Source organism: Myotis nattereri (assembly GCF_964212035.1).
Source record: "Myotis nattereri genome assembly, chromosome: 10".
NCBI classification, from domain to species: Eukaryota; Metazoa; Chordata; class Mammalia; order Chiroptera; family Vespertilionidae; genus Myotis; species Myotis nattereri.
This window is the reverse complement of record NC_138085.1, coordinates 36,592,443-36,602,760: the sequence shown is the minus strand read 5'-3', so window position 1 is coordinate 36,602,760 and position 10,318 is coordinate 36,592,443.

Genomic DNA, 10,318 nt, shown 5'->3' with positions numbered 1-10,318 from the left:
AACTAAAACATATTTCTAGGGGAACAGGGGTTGCATTTCAAATTTAACAGAAAGGCTTTATTTCAGTAGGTGGTATTTCCCAATTAGAAGGCAGGCAAAACGGACTGCCCAGTCTGGTAGGCATGTAACGCCCTTCAGCATATGGAATGAAAAAGGGGCCCACATACTAAACCTGACGAGCTCAGGGAAGGCCTACATGGAGGCCTTACAAACTCAGAGACCTAAGTAAGATGGTCAGAAAGTAAAACTTTCTAACTAAAAGGGAGTCCTGGAAGGTAGTCATGTCTTAGGATGGTGTCTTCCTTGACAAAGATCAATCTTTCCCTTAACTGAACCTATTGTCTTTTTGTACCTATGAAAACACATCTTTGGAATGTTAGGTAATTCTCTTTTTCAGATCCCTCAGGGCAAAACCTCATCAGAACAGGAAGCCACAGAATTCTCCATTGTTCTCCCACATAGCATCTCTATGTGCTGTCCATGTTCACTGTTAACTATCCCATACTCACCAATGTAACAGAAGTTTGTGTCTGTTTTATTTTTTATCAAATCTCAGAGATTTCATCCCTTTGCTTCCTTCTACCTCCCTAATCTATCACCAATGGATTTCACACAACCCCCTTATGTCTTCCCCCTTTGACTCTGATGTATACAATAAATGGTAAACCTGCCATTTTCTCGAGCATTTTCTCAATCCATTGAGATTTTGCTTTCCCTGCAATTGTTATTATTTTGGCTCAAATAAACTCATAAAAATTCTCTACAGGTTTGGATGTTTCTTACATCAACAAGCAATAGGACATGAGAGCTTGTTTCTGAGGACAAATGGGCTAGGGAGATGTAAGCTCTATACCTCAACACAGAAGTTAGAGTCCCACAGGCACCCTGTTCCAACCATTCAGGCATGAAGCTCGAGGGTTCAGCCAAAGTACAGCTGGCAGAGAGGGGTCTGGAAGGGCAGCCTTTCATCCGCCTGGGATAGGCTACATGACCACACATCAGAATTGCTGTGTGATCATAATGAAAACAACAAACATCGATTTAACCCTTACTTTATGCCAGTCACTCCTCTATTTATTTATTTTTTGTTCAAACATATGCTCTAAGAACTGTTACTAATTTCATTTTACAGATGAGAAAACAGCAAAATAGATTAAAAGATAAATTTCTGAAGATTGTACAATGATTACATGGTAAAGTCAATATTAGAACCCATGAGTAAAATTCCAAAGCCTATGCCCTTAGCCTCTAGGCTAGCCCAATGCAAGCTATTCTGCATTAGTTGCTCTTGAGGGTGGGAGAACATAAGCAGAAGCTGTAAGCACCAGCAGTATTGGAGGTAGATTCAGAACTCATCAGGTTTGATTTTTACACTAACTAAAGTTGTATGGACAATGGCTAATCTGCAGAGCTAAGTTAGAAAATGAACTCACTCTGAGTTAATAAAAGTATGGAGCTAGTCTGGCCAGTGTTGCTCAGTGGTAGAACATTAACCTATGAACCAGGAGGTTAGGGCTCGATTCCAGGTCAGAGCATGTGCCCAGGGTTGTGGGCTTGATCCCAGTGGTGAAAGGGGGTGTGCAAGAGGCAATTGATCAAAGATTCTCTCTCATCATTGATGCCTCTATCTCTTATTCCCACTCTAAAATCAATAAAAATATATTAAAAATATATTTTAAAAATATGGAGCTATATAACCTCTCTGACACTTTGTGTGGGCTGAGATCCTCTTCAAGGGGACTAGGAGAATATCGACTGCCTCCAAGAAGGAGTGATTGAATTTTAGGTCAAATGGAGGATGGTATTGATATCATTGTGATTAGCTAGTTATTAATAATAGAAAAGAAGCAAAGGAGGAAGTCACACATTATAGGCATACTAGAGGCCCGGTGCACGAAATTCACCGAGGGACCCCACCAGTGCACGGTCAGGGCCAGGGAGGGACAAGGGAGGTTGGCCAGCCAGGGAGGGACCACAGGAGGGCTCCAGGGTATGTCTGGCTCATCTCACTCAGTCCTGATCGGCTGGACTCCAGCAGCAAGCTAACCTACTGGTCAGAGCATCTGCCCCCTCATAGTCAGTGAATGTCATAGCAAGCAGTTGAGAAGCCTTAGCATATCATTAGCGTATTACACTTTGGATGAAAGAACGACTGGACAACCTGACACTTAGCATATTAGGCTTTTATTATATAGGATATCATTAGCATATTATACTTTGATTGGTTGAACAGGCAACCAGACAACCCGACACTTCGCATATTAGGCTTTTATTATATAGGACTGTTTGGGCAGTGTCACCAGGAAGCTGCAGTTTCACACTCCCCAGGGAACAGGATCTATTCCCTGCAAAATACTGGAGGAAGGGATTGAACAAAGGAAAGATAGATGCAGTAAAGTTGGGGCGACATAGGGAAGGTACTTGCCTATCAATCACACCAAGAACAGAGATCATTGGCCAAAATGATCTGGCCAATGCAAGCATGAAAAAATTTGGGAATATATAATCTTCTAAACAAAGGAATTCTCTCTCTCTTGTGCTTGACTCTTGGCTTGTGGAGTTATTTTGCTTCTACTTCCTTGCATTCACTCTATTGCCCACAGCCATGTGGGTTCTACACCCAATGAACTAATGGACTGCAGCAGGAAGCACAGCTAAGCTAGCCTGATGCTGTATTGGACCTGGCTCCAACAATGGAATGGAAAGAAAACTATGGACACTGGCTCTTACTTTAGCTCTACTAAAGCCTCAGCTACACTTCTTCTATGGGAAATGGGAACTTTTGAAACTCGGGCATTTAATTCCACAGAAATAAATCTTTGTACATACTTCATCCTTCTAAGGGGGACTTTGTAATTTCTTATTTCAGCCATACCCTAAGAACCTCACCCCCTTGAGCAACCAGGTAGATGAGCCCCACTCCTATCCTGTAACACTATCATTCATATAAAAAATGAACTGAAGGGTGGAGCTCACACTGATGAAAGGCTAGTGGGCTGCAGATTACTAGACTTTTCATCATATACTTTTTTTTTTTTAACCAAGCACTCTACTGAATAGAAAGTTAGAACAATTAGAAGAAATTTCTCTTTTGTTCACAAAGTCTATAATTCTCTCTCCAGCCACATATTTTACAAATGCAATTCACTTACTACACAATGAACTAGGAAAGGCAAGAATATATATTCTGTGAAGAGCCATTTACTAAATGTCCACTTTTGCTTTGCCTGGTATTAACCTGAGAGCACAAATAAATATGACATAGATCCAATTTCAAGGTATTTTCTATCTTTCTAAAAGAAGTAATGCATATATTTTAAAAGACAGATTAAAATAATACCTAAAAACTTACAATAGTTAAAGTAATTAAATGAGGATACAATTAGACTGGGGTGGCTCTAGTGCCACAGTAGCCTACGTAAGCAAACTGAAACCTAAGCCAGAATCTATACTGTGGAATCCAAGAAAATGAAACTTGGGAATTATCCATCACAAACAGCCAACCAGGATTTCCCAAATAAGACAACCTTAAGCGATGAACAACCAAATCATTTTCTTAAGCTGCTTTCACACCTTCTCTATAAAACCTCTCCCCTAGCTCCTGCTTTAGTGATGGTCAATTTGAATTCATTGAAATAGAAATAACCTCTTGAGATTAATGTTTTAAATGTTTTAAAATATGTTTTTATTCATTTCAGAGAGATGAAGGGACTGGGAGAGATAGAAAGATCAATGATGAGAGAGAATCATTAATTGGCTGCCTCCTTGCATGCCCCCTACTGGGGATCCAACCTGAAATCCCAGCATATGCCTTGACCTGGAATCTAACTGTGACTTCCTGATTCATGGGTTGATGTCGCACCTGCCTGGTAGCTCTTGAAAATTATACTGTGCCTCACTTTGTAGTTTAACACAATGCATGACAAAGGCCAGTGATAAAACTAAGTATTCAAAGTGTGTAGAATGTGAATATAGAGAATTACTTCAGTGGCCCATGAAGCTTTTGACAGATTACAAATTTGCAAGTTTGGAAGCCATTTGTCTCTCAATAGAAGTGTCAGCAAAAATTCTCGTAATTCAAGTTTTCTTAGGCTGCATAGCAATTCCTTACTTATACTGTCCTCTCAGGTCAAGTTGTCTGTGAGTTAATCACATTATTAGAATAGATCTGAGCTTTAATTTGTTAAATTCTTATTCACTATTAACTTTTAATTGGAGTCACAGAAAGGTTTATGCTTCACAGTGAATTTTCATGTCAATATAGACACATGATTATGACTAGATATCATATGATGCGTGTAGAAATGAATATTGTTATGTGGGTGCTAAAAATATTAATACTTTTCTCCCCTCCTTCTAAGTTCTTCTGGATGGACTAATCACCAAATTAACAAAGACTGACTAACAGGAGAAAATCAAGTTTGAATGCATGCACATGGGGAACTCACACAGGCATGGACATTCCTTTGCATTTCCAATGAGGCAAGATCAGGTATGTAAAACATGTTTGGACAAATGAGAGAAGGGTGATGGGTATTAGATTTCACAAGTGAGAATGGGCGATTTACTGGTAGTTGAGGAATACCAGAGTATACATGGCAGGCAAATTTTTTTTTAACAATATATTTTTATTTATTTCAGAGAGGGAGGGAGAGGGAGATATTTTTAAGTTAATCAGCTTCAAGACCAAAATAATTCATTTATCCATATAATTTGAGATCATCCGAATTTGAAAATTAGGAAAATGTAACATTTGAAGGTACTATTGGTAAACAGGCTCTTTTACTCTGAAAGTATTAGGCCCTGAAAGCCCATTTTCTCCGATTTTCAAAATGGGAGGTTGGAGTAATAGTATTTTCAGATTGAGGTATTTGTCACATCATCTTACAATGATGGCATTTTCCAATTATTAATCCTTTTAAAACAAAGACTAATTGAGGAAAAATGTATCTTCAATAAGAGAGACATTATTTGACTATCTCAAAACATAAAAATATTATTGAAAAATGGTTGGACACTAAATTAGTTGTTCAAACAGTCTAATTACTCATTAAAAAAAACCTCAAAACACAGAATTATGACAAAGAAATTAGAAACACAATTTCACTAATATAACATTTAATTAACATTACCCTTAAATAATGTAAAAATGATATTAAATAAGATGTGCATTTACAAGCCCCAGCTCCAATTCTTTCCTTAGACAGTAGCAACTATCATTTATATTAAAGATCAGCCTAGAGTTAGTTAATTGTGGCTTGAGTGTCATAAAAATAATTCAAACTTGGCAATTCTTAATAAATTTAAACTCCATAATTTGTGTCAGCCTCAGAACAATTCAGCAGACTAAGAAGTCACTTGTCCTTATTCTTAATGTTATTAAGAAGAAAATGTATGATATATACTATATTCTATTACTACATTTACATGTGCTCCTTTATAGCCACAAGTAGAAAATTAAACTTCTGGCATTCCTGCAAGCCAAGATGTGTCAATTCTTAAATCAAGACAAGATTTATTAATCATTTCTGTACCGTATCACAGATCCTCTTACAAGCTTCACACTGTTCCCCCATGGTGAGACCTTAATTTCTATAACTAGAACTGCTTGGAAAACAATGTAATATTGTAAGTACATGGAGCATTTCAAGGGATTTCACAGAGAAAATATCCTTCTTCATACTGCCAATGAGCTTCTGTCCAAAGGAACTGACAAATGTCTTACTGCACTATTCATTCCCTATGTGAAGTTAACCCTAAGGCTGACTTTAGAGACATATTCAAATAGAGTCAGGCTCCATTTCTATAGGAAAACATTGCTTGCGAAAACTCTTTTATTCTCAGTAGCTTTTAAGTTCTTGAAAGCTTTATTCTAGGCTTGTATGTAAAAGTTAAATATCAGTTTAGCTTCAGAGAGTAAAGTCCTAATTCCACTCAAGCTCTGTGACTGTCTGTGGACCCCAAACCCCTGTGGCAGCCTCTTGGTTATCCTACACATGAGAGCCTGCTTCAGTGATCTCTTCTGTGGTGACATTGGTCAACATGAGCTGCTGCAGATTCTTCTTTAAAGAAAGGATTACTGAGTGTTTTCTTTAGCTATGTCATTTCCATGGTCTGGGGTTATACATAGTTTTTCATTGGATAGATGAATTTCTAAAAATTCATGTATGGCCCTGACTGGTTTGGCTCAGTGGATAGAGCGTCGGCTGCGGACTCAAGGGTCCCAGGTTCGATTCCGGTCGAGGGCATGTACCTTGGTTGCAGGCACATCCCCAGTAGGGGGTGTGCAGGAAGCAGCTGATCAATGTTTCTCTCTCATCGATGTTTCTAACTCTCTATCCCTCTCCCTTCCTCTCTGTAAAAAATCAATAAAATATATTTAAAAAAAATTCATGTATGCAAATGTCCTATCATAAGCAACATTAAATCTCAAATGAACATAAAAGTTAAAGTGACATTTAAAAATAGAGAAATGTTGATTCAAAGTAGAAAGTTGATCAGGTTGTTGGAAAAATCTAATTTGTTAGTCATTGAGGTGAACGGAAAATTAACTTATGGCTCAATTGGCTACATAAAATTAAAAGAAATGTCTCTATTTAAAAAATGGAAAGCAGACCTAGCAAATATTTAAAGCAATTTTGAGAGGCCACTTATAAATATGTTTCATTAAAAAAATCTTGTAAAATTGCTAACAACATATCAATATTCAAGTAGATATGCCAATGATGAATGTGAAAATACTATTTGTATTTGGTAAATGCAATCAGAAATTCTGAAAATGGGAATGTATCTTTTGTGATAAAATAAGTGCAAATAACACAAAAAAGAGACAGTGCATTTACGAAGCACTAAAAACATAATAAATCTTTAATATGTATGTAGAATAATCATTTCCTGTGGGATATATAAGTGCGCATAATTTATAAATCAATGTTACAAAGTCTTTCAATAACCATATATATGTATGTATATATATTTATGTACTTTGACTTAGTACTTTTTCTTGTCAAAACTGATGTAAGGGCAATGAACTCCAAAAAAGAGAAGATGCTCAGTATAGCCTCACCTATTTTTTAATTGGAGATAATCATCTATTATTTTATCTGTTCTTCAATAAATTTTATAATACACTAGAGGCCCGGTGCACAAAAATTTGTGCACTCGGGGAGGGTCCCTCAGCCCGGCCTGTGCCCTCTCGCAGTCTGGGACCCCTCGAGGGATGACCACCTGAGGGCTTAGGCCCGCTCCCTGGGGGATCAGGCTTAAGCTGGCAGTCAGAAATCCCTCTGGCAGCCTGGGAGCCCTCGGGGGATGTCCACTTGCCAGCAGGGAGCAGGCCTAAGCTGCAGTCGGACATCCTTAGTGCTGCTGAGGAGGCGGGAGAGGCTCCCACCACCACTGCTGTACTGGCAGCCATCAGCCTGGCTTGTGGCTGAGCAGAGCTCCCCTTGTGGGAGCGCACTGACCACCAGGGGGCAGCTCCTGCATTGAGCGTCTGCCCCCTGGTGGTCAGTGTGTGTCATAGTGACCAGTCATTCCCAGTCGTTCTGCTGTTAGGGTTAATTTGCATATTACCCTTTTATTATATAGGAGTGCCTGGCCAGCCTGGGTGAGGGGCTGATGGCTGTTTGCAGGCTGGCCACAGCCCCTTCAGGGTGGGGGGTCCTGCTGGGGTGCCTGGCCAGTCTGGGTGAGGGGCTGAGGGCCACTTTCAGGCTGGCTAAGCCCCCCAGCGAAGACCCTCACTCCATGAGGGTGTGGCCAGCCTGGGTGAGGGGCTGAAATGCTGTTTGCAGGCTGGCCACAACCCCTAGCCACCCAAGCTCCCAGTGGAGGCTGGCTGGAAGCAGGTATCTGGGATTTATTTATCTTCTATAATTGAAACTCTGTTGCCTTTAGTGGAAGCCACAGCCACCAGGGCAGGCAGGAAGCTTGGCAAGCCTCCTGCTTGCTCCAGCTCCATGGCTGCCGGCCACCATCTTGGTTGGGTTAATTTTCATATAGTTGCTCTGATTGACTGGTGGGCGTGGTTTAGGGCGTAGTGAAGGTACCGTCAATTCGCATCTTTGTCTTTTATTAGTGTAGATTATATAATCTCTAAGTAACATTATTGATACTCTGTGGTAATAAAGGGAACATAATTTTAGGTAAGTAAAGAACAAATCAAATGTATATCCATTATGTGATAATAACTATATGAAATTATATTTTCTTTCTAGATGCAAGAAAAGATAATTCACCACATAAGAGTGATAAGGATTATGTCTTTCTTGTCTCAATTTAAAAATTTTTAAATTACATACAAACATTTCACTATAAAAAAGGCACACATACATCTCTCATCTATTTCTCAGAAGAATAGCAGCTAGACTTTTGCTACTTCCTTTATCAGAGTTTGGTAAACTCTGCACCTTGTGCCAAATCTAGCCAACCACTTGCTGTATATATATTAATTTCAGAGAAGAAGGGAGAGAGAGACAGAAACATCAATGATGAGAGAGAATCATTGTCCAGCTGCCTCCTGCTTCCTGCCCTATGGGGATCAAGCCTGCAACCTGGGCATGTGCAGGGAATTGACCTGTGACCTCATAGTTCATAGGTTGACAATAAACCCTGAGCCACGCCTGCTGGGCCAACCACTTGTATTTTTGTATCACTGAGGGCTAAGAAAGGTTTTCAAATTTTTGAATGATAATTTCCCTCACTGTTATTTTTGGGTAATTCTAAAAACCAAATTGCTTATAGTAGTTATTTTGGAGTATTAGCTTAGTTGCCATTTTTGGGTGAAATAACAAAACAAGAAATAAAAATTCAATGACAGGATGAGTCAACATGTTAAATATTTTTATTTATGTATTATGGTTTCCTGGTACAATACAAAGATACTTAAATTGTTCCCCTGCTTGAAAAACCCATATGGTCCTATAACTTCTTTACTTTTTTGATCATGTAATTAGAAATATGAAGTGCTGGCATGTTCTCTTTCCTCTACACTATTAAACTATTTAATTGCAAAGGGGATGTCCTGCACATTTTAAGCCAATATCATTGGGGTGGTCTTGACTTGGCAACAGCTGCTCTAGGGGTGAAAAAGCAAACACTGAGAGGGCTCCCCAGTCAAGGGAGAACAGCTGGGGCTCTGCGATGGTTCACTGCCTTGAAATGAACCTACCCACGTTCTACACCAGGATAGGCTGAATGTCAGAAAAATACAATGCAGTGGATCCCCCCAAACACAAAAATCAAGGTGGGGGCGCTGAGTCAGGCAGGCCATTTTGCAGAGAACATTTTAGTTTCTTTTAAGATTTCTGTTATTCTATTCAATGCTACATTGAAAATGAACTTAAAACAAATTGGTTGTCTACTGCCATTATTATTAATTATGATATGTAAACTCAAACAAGTGTGCAATTCAAATATGCCATTTTTGTATAGAAATTGTCTTCTTTTTTCTGAAATTTAAGTAGTACACACAGCAAAAATATTTCAGGAGTACTATAATTATTAAAAACAAAGCAAAATGAAACAAAACAAAACTGAGTTTTCTTGTACTTTGACCCCTATTCCCTCTCTCTAAAGATAAATACTACTTAGCTTTTAACTTTTTCTTTCTGTTCATTTATATAAAAAAAAAAAACACTATGTAATTGGATCTGCATATATGCATATTATATCTCCACATATAAACAAAAATATATTTTACCCTTACCAATTTCATCCTCTTGCTCTTATAAGTTGAACATATTTTAAAGCTGTTCATGATAACTTCAAAAATTATAATTGACCCTTGAAAATACATAGGTTGGGAGCACTTAACACCCACAGAAATGAAAATCCATGTGTAACTTTTTGACTCCCCCAAAAGTTAACAAATGTTGGCCAGAAGTATTACCAATATATAAACAGTCCATTAATACATATTTTGTATGTTATTGTATTATATACTATATTCTTAGAATAATTTAAGCTGGAGAAAATAAAATGTTCTTCACCATAAGAAGACAAAATACATTTACACTATTTATTGGCAAAGCTCCACATATAAGTGAACCCAAATGGTTTAAACCTGCATTATTTATGGGTCAGTGATTCACCAGAGGTTTTAGGAATCTATACTATAAAATAAATCATATTCCCCTAGAGTAGACCTAGGTGCCAGTATTGGTGGTCCCTCTGATTTCTTAATTGATCACAGGTTTTGAACAGCCAAATGACATTAACTAATAATTACTGTGATTCTGAATAATCAAACACTTAGGTTAAATGTCATTTCAAAACTTATCAGCATAAGAATTATTTGTTCTCTCAAGATACATCC